This window comes from Delphinus delphis, chromosome 1 (genome assembly GCF_949987515.2).
Source record: "Delphinus delphis chromosome 1, mDelDel1.2, whole genome shotgun sequence".
In the NCBI taxonomy this organism is placed as follows: Eukaryota; Metazoa; Chordata; class Mammalia; order Artiodactyla; family Delphinidae; genus Delphinus; species Delphinus delphis.
In genome coordinates this window covers 77,143,963-77,167,968 of record NC_082683.1, presented here as the reverse complement: position 1 = coordinate 77,167,968, position 24,006 = coordinate 77,143,963, and the positions used below count along the sequence as shown (strand labels likewise).

Sequence of the window (24,006 nt, the reverse complement as noted above, 5' to 3'; positions counted from 1 at the left end):
TCCAATACATTTGCAAAATGCTATAGATGCTACCTAAAATTTGAAGATTTGCAGTGTACATTTGTGCGGTAAAAGCTCTGAGAAGTCCTGCAGTAAAAAAGCCTGTTTGAAATTGTTTAACTCAGCATTTCCTAAATGTGTAATTCTTTCGTGCACAACATTCTGGGGAACTTGTTTTCTGATTAACACAATTGTGAGGGATGGGGCGGGGCATGACGCTGTAGACATCAGCTTGTACTCTAATTACTTTAGTAGAAAAGAAGGGAGAAAATGTTATGTTGCAAGCTAACGTGGGCAGCAACAGCAAACACACCCATTTTTTAAATTCATTCATTACGCGTTAAGAATTTACTGAACGCCAACTATGTAAATAAGACTGAATGAGGAATTGGGGTGCTTCTCTCAGAAAACCTAATCCTTTCCTAGAGGTGTTTATGGGATGTTAGGAAACATTGAGATAGTAAAGGTATTCCAGATTGCACGCATGTGACTAAATAAGTGATCAGTGGTGAGAAGATCTCTTCCAGGGCTTGAGTCTTGACTTCTTGGGATTTGCAAGGGATACTTGGTGCTGATGACTACCTCCTCATCTAAGCCACATTCTGTGCCGACATCCAGACTCAGTAAAAAAAACAAAAAAAAACAAATAGGAAACATCACTTCATTCTGTTGAAAGCTTGTGCTGGAAGCAACGCTTTCTTTGTCTGATACTGAGGAGAGAGCACCGGGCTTGGGCTCAGAGGACTTCAGTTTGAATCGACCTCCATCTTTCAGAGCCTTGTGGTTGGATACATCCCTGACATTGCTGAGGCACAGACACTGAGGATCCAGTTATTAACATTTTCCTGGAGTGAATCTGAGAGGATGCTGGGAGGATCTAATGAAAACAATTGTGTTCTTTGTAAGGTGTAAAATTCTATATACACGTTAGGTATGCTTGCCATTGTTCTTGGACCAATCAAAATAATTAATCAATATGTGAATCATTGCCTAAAATACTTTCCACTCATTTTTCTCCCTTAATCTTTACAACAAGCCTAAGTGTTAAATAATATAATGATTCCATTTTACAGATGAGAAAACTGAGGCTTCAGAATTTAAATCATAGCTTAAAGTAAAACAGCTGTGAATTTTCAGTGTGCGAGATCTTTGCCATGTTCAGCAACTTTGGAATTCATTCTTTTATTCAACTAATATTATTAAGCATGCATTTACTATGGGCTATGCATTGTTTCAAGTTCTGAGTGTATAGTAGTGAACAAAATGGACTAAAGTTTCTGTCCTTGTGAAGTTTAAATTCTAGTGAGGGAGAGAAATAATAAACATAGTAAATAGGTAAACTATGTAGGATGTTAGAAGGTGATGGGTGCTATGGAGGACAAACAGAATAGGACAAGGGGGAGCTGGGAGTGTGAGGAGCAGGGGTGCAATATAATTTCAAATAGGTTGGACAGGGTTGCCTGTTGAGATGGTGACTGTTGAGCAAAGGTTTGAAGAAGGTGAGGAAATGAGTCATGTGATGTCAGAGGGAAGAGTGTTCCTGTCAAAGGGGACAAATAGTGCAAAGGTCCAGAGGTGTGAATATGCTGTTTGTGTTTGAGAAGCAGTGTGTCCAGTGGAACTGGAGTAAAGTGAGCAGGGGAGGGTAAGAAATAGACCAGAGAGGCCAGACCGTATAGCCCTGTAGACCTTTGCCAGGGCTCTGGCTTGCACTGTTTGTAGAGTGAGAGACATGGAGGAATTTTCAGTAGAGAAGTCACATGACCTGGTGTCTATTTTAAAAGGATCACTTGGCCGGTTTGTTGAGAATACACTGTAGGGGCTAAAGGTGGATGTAAGGAAATCAAAAACTGCTCATTCCTGGTACAGAATGAAGTGAATTAGAACAGGCTTCCAATCTCATTTGATGTCCATTAAACTCGGTTAGTTCATTTTCCATATAGCAAAACAAGTAAGCTGAGGAGGCCTGTTTGAACACCTATTTATCTTGGCCAAATATTTTCTTCTTGCATCTAGAAGTCATTTATTTGGCCATGTTGGTGCTATAACCAAAATGAGTTTTTCTATAATAGTGACATAAATCCTGGAATTCCAATAGAAGTTTAGATTTTATAGGACTTTTTTTTTTTTTGTGGGTGGTATATTCCAACTACTTATCAAAACCAGTACAACTTCCAGTGTAGACTGAGTAGTGATTTGAGAACACCATCTATCCAGGTTCTGTCTGAGGCCAGCATATACATTAATAGTGAAATATCATTAGCAGTCGTATGCTACTATGCATAACAGGGTCAGAGCCATGTTTTTTTGAAAACAAGGCATGGAAAACTGACACAATGGGAATCTGATCTCTAGACTTCAGATCTATACAACTGAGCCTAGTTGAAGAATTTGATGCTGTTGTTCCTATTGAACTGATAGAACTGGAAGTCACATAAACTGCAGTAAGCTCGTTTATGGAGACTCAAGTAACTTTTTGGACCATGCTTGGGTTAATGATAGGGCAGAAATGCCATTAGAGCAGAATACTGTTAATCCACTGGTGACATGCATTAGTGATACTTGAAAAATTGTATAGTGATGGGGACTTTTGTAGTTTTAGCTCCTCCCCCTATTAAGATTTGTAGGTGTTTTATATAAACGTTTATGATTCTCCCATTCACCCTCAGCGCATGACTCAGATCCATTTAACCTACCAAGAGACACGCTCAAGAAGGCTTTCTGTTAATGGAATGTGGCTGCCTTGTTTTCTTTCAAAATGCAATACAGTTACTTTGGAATTACAAGTCTACTGTGTGACCAAGAAGCATCCTCAGCTGAAATGCAGATTGCACAGTGTATTGGAAATGTGAATCGTATTTTCATTATTTACTCAAGGGTTCATGATTGGGAGTAGAAGTGCAGCAAAAAGAAGAGACTTTTCAAGAACGTATTGGATTAATCTGAGGTTCTTCCCCTTCATATCTGATTTATCTTTTGCCATGAATTGACCAAAGCCTTCATGGAAGATATGCTCAGACAATGACAGCCAATTACCTGTTAGAAATATCTGTGATGCTCGACTCAACAGTACATAACACTAAAAAAATTGAACCATACAGAAAAGACTAGCATGGCCCCTATGCAAAGATAATATGCAAATTTGTGAAACACTCCCTATTTTTAAACTAAACTTATTGTGATAATAATTTTGTAATAAATATATATATCAAATCATTAAGTTGTATACCTTAAACTCATACAATGTTACATGTCAATTATACTTCAATAAAACTGGAAAAAAATAGAAGAATTTGTGTTTGGAGGCTGGAGGGAGAGCCAAAGACTCAGGTAAGGCAGTCCCATCTTTTGAGACTGTAGTCATGAATTTAGCAAGAAATTGAAACTGCAAAATGCTGTATTAACCACATATGTAGTTACCTGAAATCCGGCATCATTTTAAACAAAGTGGTTAAGAGGGTATAAATGTTAGTATTCCATTGCCATCCCTGCCACCACAAATCTACAGCCTACTATTTTCCTACCATATATTTTCTAATGATGCTTCTGTTGATAGAAAGCCCTAGTCATTTTTTATTAATGGTTGCTGTGACTTCTCCCCGCTCTCTTTCCATTGGCACAGCATTTACTGATTAAAGATGCTGGGTGAGTCAGAATATTCCTTGCATAATGATTGGTTAGTTGGAATGGGTACCAGCTCTTCCTTCGTGATAAAGAACAGTGTATATAAATAAGGGTAAGAGATTTTCTTGATGTTCAAGGTCTTTGGTCTCTGAGTTACAGACTATAAATATTTCCTGGGCCACATTCTAGATGCAGAACTTCCACTGCAGTCAACAGAAATTTTGTGACAAAATTAATGGCAGGAAAATTCACTATGATTATTTATTATTATTTCTTTTTGACTGCTCTGAAGATACTTTGGTGCATAAAGTATTGAAGAAGTATTGAGTTTTTCTAGTGGCTCATTTTCATGCAAATGTTTATCACATTTCTGGGTATTGTTTTCCTCTATCATATATATTTCCATCTTCCATGGGTAAATCAAAATCTTCATCCACATTGCATATTCAGCCTGTATTCTCATTAATTGTTACGAATATGTGATTTTCGTTTATGATTTTAGTGGGTGTTTCTGAAAGTTCCACAGCAGCATCTGGCCAGGAAATGGTGTCTGTGAATAAGAATCACTACACCTAATTTTATTTTTCTTCTGTGTACTCATTTCTCTAATCCTTTCCCAGCAAACAGGAGGGATTCCTGTTTGGATTCTTTTTTATCTTAATTGTCAGAGACCCCCTGCCCACCATGTATAGACTTTAGGTTTAATTTTGCTTTTTCTGTTATGCATGGCTCAGGGAAAAATGGAAGCAAATCTTGAGTCCCCTCTTCCTTTCTGCTAACGTTCACATCTAAGCCACCACCGTGGTTTAATCTGACCAGTGTAAGCACCTCCTAAGAGGTTTTTCATCATGTTCAATTTCAGTCCCTCCCTTCTAATCTCTCAATGCTGATGTTAGAATGATCTTTTAAAATGCAGAGATGATTCTGCCTCTCTCTGCTTAAAACTCTTCTTATTGTCCTTAGGATAAGCAAATTCTTGAACATAGCTCATGGAGCTCTATATACTCTGGTCCCTACTTGCCTCTCCAGGCAGTTGTTCCACTCTCTCCCTCACTCTACGCTCAGACACAGGGACCTGCTCTTAGATCTCCACATCATCACTTTCTTTCACCTCCAGGCCTTGATACACTATTGCTTGGCTCACTACTCCGCTCCACATGCCCCTGAGTATATCCTACTCATCATTCAAGTCTCAGCTTAAACTCTGCTCTTCTGAGTGGCCGTTCCTACTGCCATAGATGGGCTTTGCATTCCCACAGGATTCTGCACCTGACCTTTCAAAATAACCATCACACCTGTGACTTTTTGTTTAAAGTCTATCTTCCCCACTAGATTGCTTTCTTTGTTAGCAATCTTTGTTAGCATGGTCACTGAGGCCAGTGACCATACCTGTGTTGTTTATTGCTCTGTCCCCAGCACCTTGCACAGAAAAGGTGTTTGGACACCTAACAGGTACGTAATAAATGTTTGTTGACTTCCTAATTCCACCACTGTCCTCAGTTACTCCTTTTACACTGCAATCAGTAGATGCAAGTTCATTTATTTCCAAGGAGACAATGGGATACTCTTTGAAGTTTGCACAGATACTCATTGTCCTTTATGATTTTCTCTGGAGCTTCTTCCTGATGTTAATTTTTACCCTCAGAGCTCACTCTTCTCTGGAGTGACTGAAACATCCTTGTGTGAGTGGGAGATCTCTAGCCTGGGAGATGGAAGCCTTGAATTTGAATTTGCCTATGACGTTAGGTTTTAACTTGAGCAGGTCATTTAATCTCTCTGGTTATTATTCCCCTAGGCCACAAAATGAGATGAACAGACTAGACTAAATCTATAGGCTCTTCTGTGATGTTAAGAAGCCATTTTGCGCACTTCTGGGAAGAGTTAGCCCACTGTCCTGGAGTGCAGAAGAGAAAATTACTGAAAGGTGGTCAGATGGAAATTCAGCATCTCCTCCTAGAGTGAAGGTTAGATCTTGACCTGGAGAGGGCTGAGGATAGGTTGTCTGTTTCCTCCAACTTGTGCCCTCCTTCTTCTTGTTCCTCTGTGATTCATGGCAGCCCTAGGCAGTTGGGGCTTATGGAGACAGAGCTGATGGGGGACACACATGAAACATTCTCTCACCTGGATTAGAAGCAAGCCAGGAGAGTGTATAAACACATGGTGGAGGTTGTTTGTGTATGTGCATGGAGGTGGCGGGGTGATTGTTATTGCCTGCTATCTAATCATTGTATCTTTATTCATATAATCGCCACATTGCTAAAGAGTGTTTAATGTATAATTAGTGAAAGAGCATAAGACTTAGAATTAGACTGACTGGGATTTAATATCCAGCTCCATCACTGTGGTGTGTATGTGTGTGTGTCTGAGAGAGAGAGAGCAACAGAGACAGAGAGACACTGAGACCCAAGGCAATTAATTTGATTTCTATGAATCTTAGTTTCCTTCTCTACCCATTTATGGTAGTAACTATGGCATGGCATTAAGGATTTTAAAAGATCACATTTATACGATGAGTTATTACTGTCCACTTAGCATGTCTTCCCTCTTCTTCTGATAATGCCATTCTCCTCTAGAGAACCTGCCCTTCCCTACTTAGATCATGTCTCTGATGTAAGGGGCTGCCAATCAAGTATCAACTAGTTGCTCTACAGAAGTCCACCTTAAGCATCTTTTTTTTTTGTGGTACGCGGGCCTCTCACTGTTGTAGCCTCTCCCGTTGTGGAGCACAGGCTCCGGATGCACAGGCTCAGCGGCCATGGCTCACAGGCCTAGCCGCTCCGCGGCATGTGGGATCTTCCCGGACTGGGGCACGAACCCATGTCCCCTGCATCAGCAGGCGGACTCTCAACCACTGCGCCACCAGGGAAGCCCCACCTTAACCATCTTTAAAGCAAGGATCTGCAGATGAACTGAGCCTAAACAATCAGGATATAGCCCTGGATCTTTGAAATTGAGGCTTAGGTGAGGCTTTCTGGTCGTGAAGGTTTGAAAATGCAGGCTCAGAAGGTTTTGGCAACTGGGGTCCTAGCTTCTCAGAGAATTCCGATTTGCAGTAGGAGACATGGATAAAGGTGAGGTAACAATCCTGGTACAATCAAATCTTTTGTTCTAGTCATTCCCAATTACACTCTTACTCTTCATTGTCACACGAGACAATAAATGTACCTTTTTGCCTAAGCCGGCTTAAATTGCAGCCCAGTGATTTACGTATCAAAGAGTCAAAACTAGTAGAGTAGCATGTAGACCCTGGGGATTACTTTTGTTCTTCACACAAATATGATGTTATTTTGTGTTTCCTATTAGTCTAGGCCCAGACATCAAGGGTTGAAAAATCAAGAGCTTCTGTATTCTGAATTCCAAGTTTTTAATAAATCACTGATCTCTCCTTTCACTTTCCCCCAGAGATTTAACTACTAATCCAAATAATATTTTTTAATACTTTGAGGCTTTAGAAATATAACAGGTGTGGATAGTTAAATACACTAATGTATATTATTACCAAGAATGTAAAATTGGCACAATATTTTAAGGTGTTCATTTGGTAGTAAGTGTCCAAAGGCTTTGCTTATATTCTTTCACTCTCTGATTCTACTTCTTTTATTCTATCCCATGGAAACAAGCTTGGATATGAACACTGATATATGTGCAAATTTATTTATTGTAGCTTAATTTGTAAGGATGAAAAATGAAACAACTCAGTAAATTTTCAAATTCGGGGAGTTATTTAAATTTCATGCAGCCTTTTAACTAATTTTTAGAATATTTGATGACATGAGAAAACTCTGGATATATTTTTCAGTGAAAAATAAAGAGTATATAAAATAGTATATATAGTATATTTCTAATTTTCAATACACACACAAACACACACGCAAAGTATATGTGTATGTTCAGAGCTATGTAGCAAAAATACCAACAATGGTTCTTCCCTAGGCAATTGGGTTTCCAGTGTATGGAAGATGTTGTGACTGACTCCCCATTATCCATCCCATTATCCGCTCTACCTCCATACCAGGTGCAACAGCCATGCAATTTGATAAGGTTGACTTTTACCTTGAGTTCCATAGGTGGCCCATCATTGAGAGAGGCTAATCAGCATGATCCCATCCCTCTAGTTATGCTTATTAGGTTAGAGGTAGACACATAATCCAGACCCATGCCATTTAGTGCAATCATTATCTTGGCATTAATGTCTGATTCAGAGATAAGCATATACTTTCGTTTGAACCAATTAGAAAGACTTGAAGGATTTTAGTTGGGTGGTAGATACCCATTCTCTCTCCCTGATCATGGATGAGGAAATATGAAGTCCCAGGTGATATCAGAAGAGATTTTGTGACTGTAGAAGGAAGTTGGCCTTAAGGGTAACTGACACACAGAATATGGAGCAGAGGTTGACCAGATACAAGGTCATGCGACCTTGTATCTGGTGGCATTGTCACATTTCTGAATTAAAATGGCACTGAAGTCTTCCCTAATTTTAGAATGAGCTAATATATTATCTAATCATTTAAGCTAGATGGCATTGAGGTTTTCATTACATAAAAAAAAAAAAAACAGATCAAACTTAAAGTGGTGTACATTTTATTCTTTATACTTTCCAGTATTTTTTAAAGATTCTCTGCCCTAAACACATATTGCTTTTATAATTAAAAAATTATTTATTTAAAAAATTGTTATTAGCTAAGAATTGGCAAGGACCCATTAAATCAGTATGTATTTTTCTCTCCTTACTCACTCTCCCCCTTCTCCTGAATCTCCTTCAATTCTCTTCCCCCAATTCCCACAAGAGCCAGAGAAGCCAACAAAATGTCAAAATTTTGTCACTCCATTAATTAGGAGACGAATTGGGTGAGGCACAACCTACATTCTGTGAAATTGATTGGCAAGTGACTGGCAGAGCTACCCTCTTGCTAAAGGGGCAATGGCAGAAATGGGATTGATCACCGTTTATCACCATGTGGCTCATTCTAAACACATAGAAACCTGGGAGGATTCAAAGTCACTGGTTACCGTATTCTGACGCAAGAAGCTCCAAAGCCAGGATCTAAACCTCCTTACCTAATTTGGCAGTGCTCAAAGGAAGAAACCCCGGGAGCAATGTGGATTGCAAAAGCTAGAAGTAAACCAGGCACATATTCCTATCCAGTGAGTTACAGTCATGTCAAATTGGTAAGGCATGATGCATTTGGGAGAAGGTTCTTTTTGAGGGAGGTGAGCCTGTGGAAAATGGTGAGGGTATAGAGAAGTAGCCCCAGAACCCTACTGACAAGGTGATTCAGAAATGGAACTGGAGAGGAACAAGGGACCCAGCGGCCAAGCAGCCTTAGAGTATCAAGTAGACAGCTCTCATAAATACTACCTTGGGGAAGAAGAATGCTCGCTGGCAGACTCTGTTTAATGAAGGCACCCCTATCCCTATTTCCCCACACCCCATTGCTCCTGGTTCCAGATTACATGCACGGTGGGGCTGCCACTGACTAGATGCGAAATCTTAGGCCAGCCACTTGACCTCTCTGTCCTTGAGTTTTCTCATCTGTAAAAGGGCTGAGAGTCAGACCAGATTACCTCTAAGGACTCGGCCTGCTTTGAAACTCTGCAGTTCTACAGTTGGTCCACCCATCTGCCTGTCTGCACAGGTCAGCCAATGAGGAGAGCCCTAGAAGCCTGAGCCCTCTGGAGTGTAGTGTTGATTCCCTGCTGGGGAGGAAGGCATCTTCCCAAAGTGGTGCTCTCAGGAAAGCAGGGGGCTTGTGAAGTCGACGCTGAGCTCTTTGCAGCTGCTCTGCAGAGGGGAAAAAACCTGTATTTTTAAAGAAGCGAATGGTCCTTTTTTGTTTAAACAAAATTAACTCACAGCTGCAAGCAGCACAATGAAAGCACATTTTAAAATAATCAGATGCTTTTGGGGCCTCCTTCTGCTGCCAGAACAACTTCAGTACGAGCTGCTGCCGGCTGCCTTTCAAGGCTGCAGCCTCTGGCGCCAACCGTCCGGGGGTGCAGTGAAGCCGAAAGCTGTTGGTGTCAGAAAAGAGGCCGAAAGTTTTATGATCTCAGGGACCCTAAAGGCCTCAGCTGTTTATTTGTTTGTTCTGTTCTCATTAGGATGTTACATATTTTTGAAAGGCATGTGACAGCTAATAGGTTGTTTTTAAAGGGTCATTTCCTTAAACAGTTAAAAAAATGTCCAGTGATTTTTTAAATTTTATTTGATTATCTAATCTTTATTTTATAACAGTAATGAAGTGTGAGCCCATGCAGTCACTGAGAGGTGCTTGAGATGACCAAGGTCTAAAATCATGCTAGTTTCTGAATTTCCACCTACACTCAGTACATTGATTTTTAGATGAGGATGCTGTATACTTAGAGGATTGTTTTGTTTTTTTAAAAAATTTATTTATTTATTTATTTTTCGCTATGTCAGGTCTTAGTTGCGGCATGAGGGGTCTTTGTTGCAGTGCTCGGTCTTCTCTCTAGTTGTGTCACGCAGGCTCCAGGGCTCTGTAGTTTGTGGCATGTGGGCTCTCTTGCTGAGGCGCTCGAGCTCAAGAGTTGTGGCACACGGACTTAGTTGCCCAGTGGCATGTGGGATCTTAGTTCCTGGACCAGGGATTGAACCCACATCGCCTGCATTGGAAGGTGGATTCTTTACCACTGGACCACCAGGGAAATCCCAGAGGATTGTTTAAAATATTCTATTCTACCATGATGTATCTGCATGTTGTTTAAGCTGCTGAGTTGACCTTACAAGAAAAAGACAATGGAGTTGAATACTTTGAGAAAAGCCTAATAAAATACTTAACACATTGGAAGGGTCGACTTTGCCTCAGAGAATTAAGATTCTTCATCATGAGGAGCTGAAGTCCAAGAATCACCTTGATCACTGGGGCCGGACACAGGGACTTATAGTCAGGTGATTCCTTCTGGGCTACCTGTTAATGGTGTGACCCTGGGCAAGGCTCTGCATCTTCCAGATTTCTTGCCTGCACAGCAGAGATCAACGCTGCTAACTAACCTAATGTCTTGAGGGCCAAATAGGAATGCATGTGTATAGTAAGCATACATTCTGCTCATGGCAAGAGTCTAGCCTGATAAACATTTATTGAGCACCTACTATGTTTTCAATAAATGTTTCCTTCTCTTTATTTTAAAGCACAGATTTAGCTATCAAATATTAGGAATTTAAATGGATTTAAAATCTTCTGAAGTTTGAAAAAATAGACATAGGACCAATGAAAAGCAATACTGGGTAGAAAAAGAATGGATCTTTTCACCTCAAGACTGAAAGTCTCACTAAGTTCAAAAAAGTTTTTATACATTAAAAGATGCTCTCTATTTACTAGAGTTTAAAGGAAAACTGGGAAACAAAATTTGAAGCAGGTCTAATATCTTGAGGTTGCTGTTTTCGAAGTCAAACCCATCCTAACATCAGAGTTAGGAGCCTGGCTGTGATTGAAAGACACTTCCTTTGTTCTCTTTATAATTAATAGTGATGGTACTATTTATTATTATTATAGTTAAGAGTATAGGATAAAACCACATCATGTTGTTAAGGCCTAAGTCTGTCTTTCTTTATTCTGACAATTGTAACAACAATGATAATAATAATGTCCAAGTCGTTCTAAACTCCGTACATATAGTACCTCACTAATACTCATAACAATTCTTGTGGTCATTCCTGTTTTTTATTTTCTCCATTTTACAAATGAGGAAACTGAGACACAAAGAGGTGAAATGACTTGTCCAAGGTCACACAGCTTAATGGTAGAGGCAGAATTTGAAGAAAAGCAACTGGCTCTGGAGTCTGCACTTAAACCACTTATTTATTATACAATCATTTTCTTAACTATGAATTAAGCGTTGTCACAGCTCTCTTGAAATACAATATGCCATCTTAAACACCTAAAAGCTGGACTATATAGTATAGATTGGAAAAAAATGTCCTTGAAGTTTGCAGTGCTGTTTGTAATTGGTATCTAGAGGAAGATGCCCTTAGGAATTTAACATGTTCTTCCATTAAGCATGTGAGTCTATGCGCACAATATTCTTATTGTGATGTAGCTGTTTGGTTTCCTTGGAAGTTGGAGGAAAGTCCATCATGTCACAACATGTCAGCCAACTGTAGGACAAAAAACCTTATCCAGGAATATGCCTGCTACATTGTGAGCACTGTAAAAGGTGCAATTTCAAGAGAATAACAAGAATTTTCCTTTGACAAACGTTCTCCTGCCTTCTAGAAGCTTAAGGGCTAATGAATCATGTCACCTAAACACAGAAAGAATAAAGAAACAGAAGACTGGGGAAAATATGCCTGTGTATACCATAAATGTGATCCAATGAACCATTCTATTCCTAAATATTCTTTAAATCCATTTTCCCTACACAGCCCCTGCCCTTTACTTCCCTAGTCCTGACTCAGATCCTTACCACTTCCTCCCATAGCATCGCAGTAGCCTTCTACTTGGTCTCTCTTCCTCCAGTGTCTTTCCTTCTAATCCATTTCCACACCCTCTCCAGGTGACCTTGATGAAACAGAAAACTGACCCCAGTACTATTCTGTTGAGAACCCTCCCCTGACTCTTCATCACCACAGAATAAAGCTTGAGGTCCTTACAGTGACATATAAGGCCCTCCACAAAATCCTATGCATGGTTTTCCAACCTTTCTTCCCTGATGAATTGTGCCCTTCATGCTTTGCTCTTTCAAGCATTTGGAATGCCTTTTCTGCTCTTGTCTGCTGGGAGAAATCCAGTGAATCCTCTCAGACTCAATTTAACCATCGCCTCATTGGAGAATCCTCCTTTGACTACCTCCTTACTAATCCCTTAGTCAGAAATAATTCTCTCACCTCTGTGCTCTCATAACACGTTATACAAACCTTTATTACAGCCCTTCCCATGGTGTTTTGTAATTCTTGGACTACATGTCAATCTTCTTCACCAGAGGAAGGGCCCTGTAAGGTGAGAATTGTGTCTGCACATTCTATCTGCAGTATCTGACACAAAAAACATGTGTTCAATAAATAATTGTAGATTGAGGAATCAATGAATGATGGAATAAATCATTTTGCTTTAAGTAAAGGGAGAATTTTGGAAATTTTCTGTAAATTTCCATAATGAGCTCACTTAAATATCAGTTCAGTTGGTGTAGAGAATATGCCATGGCCTAGATGACACAGAGTCTGCAGTCCAGTCCCAGACTGTCACTAATTAGCCCTGTGGTCTTGGACAGATCACCTAACCTAGATGCCTCAGTGTCTTCATCCAGAAGATAAGGATACAGATATCTAAAACCCCCGGGGTTGCCATTAGGATTGAATAAAAGTAATTCGTAGTCAAAATGCTTTTGAAAAATATCAATACAAATAAGAAGGCATTTCAGCAAAGCTTCTCATAACCAGGATTTTTATATTTAATTCCATGCCAGGGAGGCATAACATATATGTACATATATACATATATATGTGTGTGTGTGTGTGTGTGTATATATATATATATATATATATATATATATATATATATATCTGCTTCTTATCTCATGGTCATCTGCTTATCCTTCTTTTAATTACTTTGCATCATAAAAAAGGCTCCAGAAGATTATTTTTGGTAGGTCAGTATGTTCACAAGCGAACGTAGAATTGCAAAGAGATTCTTCGAAAATATAGTACACATTCAGTTCAAAAAGAGCATGCCTGTGTTAGACCATCAAAAGTCAAAGGCATAATTTGAAATGATGAACGTATCCATTTTAAGTTACACATTACTTTGCATAGTTAATATCACTGTAATTAGTCATAGTTCCTATAATTTATTGAAAAAGATGCTCATCCCCTCCAGTGTACTACAGTGATGAATGTTGGGAGAGCAAGTTTGGAAGCTGGAATCAAGAAAATGAGTAACAGTTGGAGAATTAGTATGTAAATCAATAATACCCTTTCTTCTTCATTTTGAAACGAGGATTTTCACGACGCATTGCAAAATCAGAGACCCCCACAAGTTAGAGCTGTCACCACGCCTCTCAGAACTAGGCAGGTCGCTTCAACTGTAGGAAATGTTTAAAATCCTCTCAAACATTTGAGTAAATCTCCAGTAAATATTTAAACTCTGTATAACTAGTCACAAATAAATTAAGCTGATTTTATGCAGTCTCTCTAATTAGAAGGGCACAGCATTTGTTGAAACGTGATTAGTATTATTCATTAAGCAAAAAATTCTCATTTGTATCTTATTATCACTATTCTGCATAAACCAACACAATTTGTCATGAACACCCTCATTTGCTGTATCCTCAAGAAGCAGATTATGCTTATTTTTCATTTGGACAGTGGAAAATCAAGCCAGGTGTTTGGCAGCACCAGAGTGTTCAGGTGTAACTGTGCCAGTGATGGAACATTACGAGCAGCGTGGATGAAGAATGAGGCATGGAGAATCTTGGGACTGAGGTGCCTTGAGGCCCATCCCTTCCGAGTGCCCCTGCTGATGAGACAGGTGTTGCACCGGGCTGCTGGGAGGGGAGAGGCAAACAGAAAAGAAAACTTTTTTGTAACGTCAGATCTTTCCCCTTCCATCAGAGCCTGAAAACGCTTGCTCGAATTCCTGCTGCATGGGAGCTACCAACATATGTGATTTAAAACCACCACAGCGGTACCTTTGTTTAAATTATTGCCAAAGCATAAAAATTCAGCTCCGCGATTTGTCTAGAACTGTCTGTCTAGACACATAAGCACTGTACATATTTAGCTTTTCAGACTTATAGATATTGACAGATAAGACAAAGATTATGTTATATTATCTGGACGAAAGAGGATTGGGGCTGTTTTCTTCCTCTGCCATCTATTCGTTTTGTCTTTAAAATCTTCTTTGTTCTCTAGCTCAGGTTAGAAACTCCATTAGGGCTTCTGACTGCAGCTGCTGTATGATTCTGGCAGAAATAGGGACGTGAATGCAGTAGGGTCCATAAAATAGTGGCGAGATGATAGGAAATTATTTTTTTTTTAAGGGAGCACTGAGCTTCAATATGCTACTCCAAATCTTGTGTATTCTTTTGGAACTTGAGAGCTGTGAAGGACTGGATACCAACTATTTGGCCTGTGTGTCAGTTTCTCTTTTTTGTCTCTTTTCCCCTTTGTTACTTCACCATCATCTCCTATTTTTGTAAACACTCTGCCTTTCCCACACGTTTCTTCTTAGTACTAATGTGGTTGAGTTTTCTGAGAGACTGATCATGTGGAATAGTGTGGGAAAAAACATCCAACAAGACAATACAGTATTGGATAGAATGGAGACATTTACCTAAAAACGTAGGCAGCAAAGGGGCGAGGTATGATGGTGGTCTTCAAACGTCGACAGGGTGCTCAAGACCAGAGCAGCACTATGGAGTGGCTGCAAAAGCCACTCTAAAGCCAGACGGGAAAGCTACAGGAAGGTAGTTCATTGCTTGGCCTGAGGAAGCACCCTCTAACAGAGCTGTCTAGTCCTGGGAGAGGCTGGCTTGAAGGTAGTGAGCTCCTCAACACCGAAAGTGGTAAAGCAGAGTTTGGCCTGGGAGCTTGAATTATATAAGCTCCAAGTTCCTTTCCATGACCATGATTGATGATTTTCTTTTTTTGAAAAGGCTGTGCTCAATTGCCTCCATCAAGCAAAGTGGGAGAATTCCCACGATGGTAGAAATTTCAAATGTTCAGGAATTTCAAGTCCTTGTTCTTCTGTATCTCACATTTTCTGAGGCCTGGAAAGCAGGCTCCCTGCTACCATATGTTACCTGGCAAATGTTCTGTTAACACCTGGGGTGGCTGGTCATGCTGAGAGACCAGGATAATGCATGGCACTTATAACTCTAGTTTTAGGGTACCTTTGTCAAGCTTTCATACAGAACCCAGACCAGCAGACTGAGGGACTCCTGTTATTGCTGTGGAGTCAAAGAACAGCTACAACGAAGTTAAGGCCCATTCAGAAGTCATCCTTGGCTTTCACAGCATTTCCATGAATGGAGACTTGTCCAAACACAGACTTTGGGTATCACATTTTGGATGTAAATAGTTTATCCACCTTGGAGAATTTTACAAAGTTAAAAGATATTCAAGAGTATATCTGTGTGAGGTGGAATTAATTACAAATTAAAGGGACAGTTATTGATATATTATCTTCCCAGTTAGCAAATTAGTGGTGAATCTAGTCTACTGGACAGATTAAATGAAAATTACAAAATTTTTCAATGAGGTTTCTTAAATTGTGGTCAGGGACCACCCACTTGTTGAAACACAGATTCCTGGGCCCGGCCCCATATCTGTTATATTAGTTTTTTACTGCTATGTAACAAATCACCACTAACATAGCAGTGTAAAACAACTATTTATTATCTCCTAGTTCTGAAAGTCACAAGTCCAGGTGGTGTGGCTGGGTTTTTTGTTTAAGGTGTCACAAGTCCAAAATTAGGGTCTCACTAGTCCAGGTTCTTACTGAAGGCTCTTGGGAAAAAAAATCCAGTTCCAAACCTCCCTCAGGTTGTTGGCACAATTCGGGTCTTTGCTGGCTGTCAGCTGGGGCTGGCTCTCTGCTCCTGGAGGCCACCCACATTCCTTCCCACTTGGCCCTCTCCATTTTCAAACCAAAGGCCTGGTATGTGGAGGCTTTCTCATGCTTCGAATCTTTCTGACTTGTTCTGCTGTTACATGTTAGGGAAAACTCTGCTTCTAAAGGGCTCAGGTGATTAGAGTAGAACCAACCAGATAATCTCCATATTTTAAGGTGCACTCACTTGAGACTTTAATTACATCTGCAAAATCCCTTCATAACAGTACCTCGATTAGTGTTTAATTGAATAAACAGGGTACAGAGATATTGGGGGGACCATCTTTAGAATTCTGCCTACCACATCTACTAAATCAGTGTCTCTTCAGTGGAGCCAAAGAAATATGTCCTTTTAATATCACTCCAAGCGAGTCTGATGAATAATAAACTTTGAGAACTACTGGCTTAGAAGGATAATAGAAAAGCAGTGAATGTTAGTTGTTAGGTGAGTGAAGTAGAAAACAACTGTTTTAGGAGTTCCCAGTGAGGGACCTCTGAAGAACAATGATGCCAATGATTGCAAGGATGTTCATGGAGAAAATGGGCATTCAGAAAGAAATAGTGCAGGCTTTCCAAGCAAGACAGAAGGTATGAGCAGAGATTTGAACATGGGAGACGCAATTGGCCTTTCACAGTACAATTAAATTAAGTCCGATTGGAGTGAAGGTGTATAATTGTGATTTGGGGGAGAAGGTGTGGGATTGGGATTATATTATTGTGCAGGGCCTTGATTGCCAGATCAAGGGGTTGAAATAAAGGGAAGCCACTGAAAGTTTTTAAGAATATTTATGTTTAAAAAGCAATTCCAGTTTATTCCCTTTACCCTATTTACTCACTGAATTTCTCTGTAGTTAAGGGTTATATTTTAATTTGCTTTTAGCAAAGTCAAAGTCTTGACTGGATTCTAATGATGGCCAAACATTTTTATTATTTTTTTATTCTTGGGGATGAAGAAGGAAAAAATGTTTTCAAGTTGTAAGAAATGGACTGGAATATAAGAAAGGGTAAAATAACTCAGGGTTCAGATTCTCTGGTTGAAGGAGAGTGAGCGTGACGATCTGAGTCTCTTTTAGAAGCATCTTTCTACATATTCTGATCTCTAAAATATTTTCCATTTACCATCCTCCAGGTATAAATGTATTCCAAAGACCCAAAATCCTTAATGGGGAGTGGTGGGGTGAGTGTTATTTGTCATCACGTAGTCATTAGAATTGAAAGATCAGGGTCAGTTTGGTGGCTAGAAACAGAAGGTAGTCTTGGAGCCAGGTTCTATAGCTTTGAATATCAGATGAAGACTGAAGATACAGGAGGGTATCATCTGACAAGCATCTTAAGCAGATGGATGACAGAGTGTGTGCACTGGAGAGTGTTGTTAATTTAATGACTCCAGATAATTCTTTAAAATTGAAAGGAGGCCACTGGGAAACAGCCAGTAAAGGTATAACTTGTGGCTTTCTGGCCTCCTGGTAGATTTATATGAGGAAAAGGAGAGGGACATATGTAGTTCTGAATTCTGAAAAACTCAAATTGTTCCTCAGAAGAGGCAATATAAACTTTACTCAGTGGAAATTTTGAGAATTCAAATCAAATCTTCCCAGCAAAGTGGCGTATCACTGTATTTTAGTGACAATTAAAAATCTTGTGTTTAAAATATGAAATGAATCATATAAGAGATTATCTACACTCTTCCTTCCCTACCACAGATGTGGGGAAATTTTCCTAAATTTCTTTTTCTTTTTAATTATTTTTATTGTTATTTAAAAAGTTTTTGGTCATGCCACATGCCTTATGGGATCTCAGTCCCTTGACTAGGGACTGAAACCAGGCCAGAACAGTGAAAGCCCTGAATCCTAACTACTAGGCCACCAGGGAACCCCCTAAATTTTTATATCACTGAACCACATAATTTAGCCTCTAGTGATGCTTTATTTAGAATTGTAGACTATAGAACCTCAGGAACTCTGACCCCTTAAAGTTCGTTTAATCCCATGTTTTAAATTCATTATTTAACTTATTCATTTAATGATCAATAATAGCTGCATCATGCTTTGTGAGGTTCTAAGAATATAGAGATGAACCAAACACATCTTTGTCTTCATGGAGGTCACATTCTACTCCAGGAAAAAACAAAAAAGTGGGGTCCTGCTGCAAGCTGAGTCTCCCATACCCACTTTGAATCAATGAGATTGAACAAGGTGGAGTGAGTTAGTACTAGTCATCTCTGAGCTTCTGACCTCCTTGGTACTAGCTGGGCACAGTGGGGAACTGAACTGAGCTTACAGCCCTACTCAAAGGTAATGAGATGGTGTGAGTCAGTGCCCCACTTTAAGTAGGAAGGTGTCTTAGAGGCTGAAGGTGTAGCTGAACTTCTACTCCACCCATCTGCAATGAGGCAGTGTAAGTCAGCACTCCATTTTTGCCTGGGGGATATCAACAGGGCCCAGTGGGAAGCTGGACATACAGAGTTACCTAGCCTTTATACCTCAACAGGTGGACTGTCTACAAAAAAAAAAAAATCAAATAGGATCTAAAGTCCACTAATACAATATACAAAATACCTAGATACAATACAATTAAAAAATCCCTCATTATCAAGAACCAAAAAATTACAACTTGAAAAAGAAGTGATAGTCAACAGACACCAACACCAAGATGAATCAGATGTTGGAATTATCTGGTAAGAATTCCAAAGCAGCCATCAAAAAATACTTCAGGGCTTCCCTGGTGGCGCAGTGGTTGAGAGTCCACCTGCCGATGCAGGGGACATGGGTTTGTGCCCCAGTCCGTTAGGATCCCACATGCCGTGGAGCGGCTGGGCCCGTGAGCCATGACTGCTGAGCCTGCGCATCCGGAGCCTGTGCTCCGCAACAAGAGAGGTCACAACAGTGAGAGGCCCGCGTACTGCAAAAAAAAAAAAAAAAAAAGAACATGCAAAAAAAAAAAGATCATAAAAAAAATACTTCAATCACAATAACAAATTCTTTCAAATCAACCAATAAAATGGAAAATCTCAGCAAAGAAGTTATGAAAAAGAACAAAATGGAAATTATAAAATTGAAAATCATTAAAAGCAAAATAAAATACTGGATGAGCTCAGTAATAGAGATGACAGAAGGCAGAATCAGTAAACTTCAGTACACAGCAATAGAATTTACATAATCTGAACAATCTAGAATAGACTCAAAAAAAAAAAAGGAGAGGAAAGAGAGAGAGAGTTGGGATAAAAAATATTCAAAGATATCATGTTTGAAAACTTTCTCAATTTGATGAAAGATTTAAACCTACATATTCAAGAATCTGAGCAAACTCTAAGTGGGAATAGCCCCCCCCAAAATCTATTTCAAGATATATTAAAATTAGACTTTGAAAACTAAAAACAAAGAAAAAAAATTGAAAGCAACCAGAGAGAAATGACACATTACTTATCAATTGGACTGAACTCCAATTTTAATTGAACATCAATTCAAATGATAGTGAATTTCTCATCTGAAACACAGAAAGCCAGAAAAAGGTGACACAGAATTTTTCAAGTGCTGAAAGAAAAGAACAGTCAACCCAGCAAAAATCTCCTTTGGGAAGGAAGATAAAATCAAGAAATTCTCAGACAAAGTAGAACTAAGACTTTGTCACTAAAAGTAAACATACACTCAAAGAATGGCTAAAGGAGGTTCTCTAAACAGAAAGAATATAAAAACAGAAGAAGACTTGGAACTTTAGAAAGGAAAGGACATCGGAATGGATAAAAATCAGGGCAACTATAAGAGACCATTCTCATGAATTTCTTAAATTATATTTGATGGTTAAAGCAAAAACCAATACATCTTATGTGATGCTTAACATATGTAGAAGAAATACTTAATAAAATTATATTTTAAAAATCGAGAAGATAAAGTGATCTAAATGGAAATAACATTCACTTGAACAGATAAATATTTCACTTGAATGGATAAAACATTGAGACAAGTAAACTGTAATAAGTTACAGTCTGGAATAGAAAAAATATGTTTTCCTGAAACTCGAAATCTGCTCATCAACCAGAACACACTCAGTGGACTGTACATAGATAAGAAATGCAACTTTATTGTGTTCACACACATAAAATAGTCATTCTGGTACTTACTGGATTGCATTGGATCAGAGAGATCTCCTTTGGCAATGCAAGTTGGAGATGGGAGTGGAAGCGATGGGGCTTGAGAAAAGTGGATGAGTTCCAATGTCTGAATTCCTTCTTAAGTTCCACAACAAACAGACTTCCAGCTCAAGTTTGAACTCATCTAAGGAGAACTGTCTCTGTCTTTCCTAGGTATTTTTACTTTTGATTTGCAGTAATATCCTTGAGCAACTCAAATCCAATCCTAGTATGGGTTCAGTCCCACCAGGAGGCAGAAGCAGGAATTAATTTTGCTGCCATAGGCCTGGTGTCTGGATTCCTAATTATAAGTCATAAGTAAACACATCTCTGATAGATGGAAGCCTTCCATATTCCTTTGCCATGCTGTGTAATCACACAAATCTAAATCCATCCCCAGGTAGCCAAGAGTCTAAGTCCAGACCAAGCATCCACTCTGACCCCATTACCCAAGTACAATTTAAAACACAGTGTTACTTTAAGCAAACAATTTTTTTTGAAGTATAGTTGATTTACAATATTATATTAGTTTCAAGTATACAGCATAGTGATTCAATAATTTTATAAATTATATTCCATTTAAAGTTACTAAAAAATAATGGCTATGTTTCCCTGTGCTGTACAATAATATCTTTGTTGCTTATCTATTTTATACTTAGTAGTTTGTATCTCTTAATCCCATATCCTTATCTTGCCCCACCCCCCTCCCATCTTCCCACTGATATCCACTAGTTTCTTTCTATGTCTGCTAGTCTGTTTCAGTTTTGTTGCATACATTCAATTTATTTTTTAGATTCCACATATAAGCCATAACATACAGTTTTTCTCTATCTGACTACATATTTCACTAAGCATAATACTCACTAGGTCCATCTATATTTTTGAAATGGCAGAATTTCATTTTTTTTCATGGCTGAGGAGTATTCCAGTGGTATTCTTCTTTATCCATTTGTCTGTTGATGGACACTTGGGTTGCTTCCATATCTTGGCTATCATAAATAATGCTGCTATTCACATTGGGGTGTATTCATCTTTTTGAGTTAGTGTTTTTATTTTTGGACATATACTCAGGATTAGAATTGCTGGATCATGTGGTAGTTCTATTTTTAGCCTTTTCAGGAATTTCTGTACTGTTTTCCATAAGTGAATGCACCAACTTACATTCCCACCAACAGTGAACAAGGATTCCCTTTTCTCCATACCCTCACGAAAATTTGTTATTTGTACACTTTTTGATGTTAGCCATTCTGATAGGTGTGAGGTGATATATCATTGTGGTTTTGATATGCATTTCTCTGATGAATATCAAGGGGGAAAGGGGTGGGGTGGGAGGAATTGGGAGACTGGGAATTACACATATACATTGTTGATACTATGTATAAAATAGACAACTGATGGGAACATACTGTATAGCACAGGGAACTCTACCTAATGCACTGTGGTAACCTAAATGGGAGGGAAGTCCAAAAGGGAGGGGATATCTGTACGTATATGGCTGATTCATTTTGTTGTGCAGTGGAGGCTAACACAACATTGTAAAGCAGCCATACCCCAATAAAAATTAATAACAACAACAACAACACAATGTTGAGCATCTTTTCTTGTGCCTGTTGGCCATCTGTAGGTCTTCTTTGGAAAAATGCATGTTCAGGTCATCTGCCCATTTTTCAATTGGGTTGTTTGTTTTTTGTTGTTGAGTTGTAAGAGCTGTTTATATATTTTGGATATTAACCCCTTGCTGGTCATATTATTTTCCAATATTTTCTCCCATTGTCTTTTTGTTTTGTTTATGGTTTCCTTTGCTGTGCAAAACATTTACATTTAATTAGGTCCTATTTGTTTGGTTTTGCTTTTATTTCTTTTGCATTAGGAGACAGATCCAAAAATACATTGTTACAATTTATGTAAATGAGTGTTCTGCCAATGTTCTCTTCTAGGGGTTTTATGGTTTCAGGTCTTACATTTAGGTCTTTACTCCTTTCTAAGTTTACTTTTGTATATGGTGTGAGAGAATGTTCTAATTTCATTTTTCTACACATAGCTATACAGTTTTCCCAGTACCACTTATTGAAGAAACTGTCTTTTCTCCATCGTATATTCTTGCCTCCTTTGTTGTAGATTAATTGACAATAGGCATGTGGGATTATTTCTGAGCCCTCTATTATGTTCCACTGATCTATGTGTCTGTTTTTTTGCCACTGTCATGCTGTTTTGATTACTGTAATGTTGTGATATAGTCTGAAGTCAGGGAGCGTGATACCTTGAGATTTGTTCATTTTTTTCCCAAGATTTCTTTGGCAATTCAGGGTCTTTGTGGCTCTGTATAAGTTTTAGGCTTATTCTAGTTCTCTGAAAAATATTGGTATTTTAATCAGGATTGCATTAAATTTGTAGATAGCTTTGGGTAGTATGGACATTTTAACAATATTAATTCTTCCAATCCAAGAGCTTGGGATATCTTTCCATTTCTTTGAATCATCTTCAGTTTCCTTCATCAATGTTTTATAGTTTTCAGAGTATAGGTCTTTCACCTCCTTGGTTAAGTTTATTCCTAGGTATTTTATTCTTTATGATGTGATTTTAAATGGATTTTTTTTGTTGTTGTTTTCTGTTTCTGGTAGTTCATTATTAGTGTATAGAAAAGCAACAGATTTTTATATGTTAAATTTGTATTCTGTAACTTTACTGAATTCATTTGTTAGTTCTAATAGTTTTTGGTGGAGGCTTTTGGATATTCTATATATATATCATGTAATCTGCAAATAGTGGCAGTTTTACTTTTTCCCTTCTAATTTGGATGCCTTTTATTTCTTTTCTTGTCTGATTGCTGTGGCTAGGACTGCCAATACTATGTGAAATAGAAGTGGCAAGAGTGGGCATCCTTGTCTTCTTCCTGAATTTAGAGGAAAGGCTTTCAGCTTTCACTGTTGAGTATGATGTTAGTTGTGGGTTTGTCAAAAATTACCTTTATTATTTTGAGATATGTTCCCTCTATAGCAGCTATAATGTGAGTTTTTATTAAGAATAGATATTGAATTTTGTCAAATGCTTTCTCTGCATGTATTGAGATGATTGTGTGATCGTTATCTTTCCTTTGGTTGATGGGGTGTATCACATTGATTGATTTGTGAATATTGAACCATCCTTTCATCCCTGGAATAAATCCCATTTGATTATGGTGTATGATCCTTTTTATACATTGTTGGATTCTATATGCTAATATCTTATTGAGGATTTTTGTATCTATATTCATCAAGTACATTGGCCTGTTGTTTTCTTTTTTTGTAATGTCTTTGATTTTGGTATCAGGATATTGGTGGCCTTTCAGAATGAATTTGAGAGTGTTCCATCCTCTTTAATTTTTTGGAAAAGTTTGAGAAGGATATGTATTAGCTCTCGTTTATATGTTTGGTAGAAGTCCCCTTTGAAGCCATCTAGTCCTGGACTTTTGTTTGATGGGAGTATTTTTAATTACAAATTCAGATTGGCTGTTTCTTCCTGATTCAGTCCTGGCAGGTTGTATGTTTCTGGAAATTTGTCCACTTCTTCTAGGTTGTACAGTTTTTTGGAATATAACTGTTTGTTAGCAGTTTGTAGCATTCTCTTATGATTTTTTAATCTCTGTGGTATTGGCTGTTATTTCTCCCTTTCATTTCTTATTTTGTTTATTTGGGTACTTTCTCT

General features: G+C 38.6%; 1 non-coding gene across 1 annotated transcript; it reads left to right on the top strand.

Annotated features, from left to right (window-relative positions):
* Window positions 1-3,052: 3,052 nt before the first annotated feature.
* LOC132416241 (U6 spliceosomal RNA) lies at window positions 3,053-3,164 on the top strand. The gene has a single exon (XR_009517509.1). It is a non-coding gene; the product is annotated as a U6 spliceosomal RNA (small nuclear RNA).
* Window positions 3,165-24,006: the final 20,842 nt, after the last annotated feature.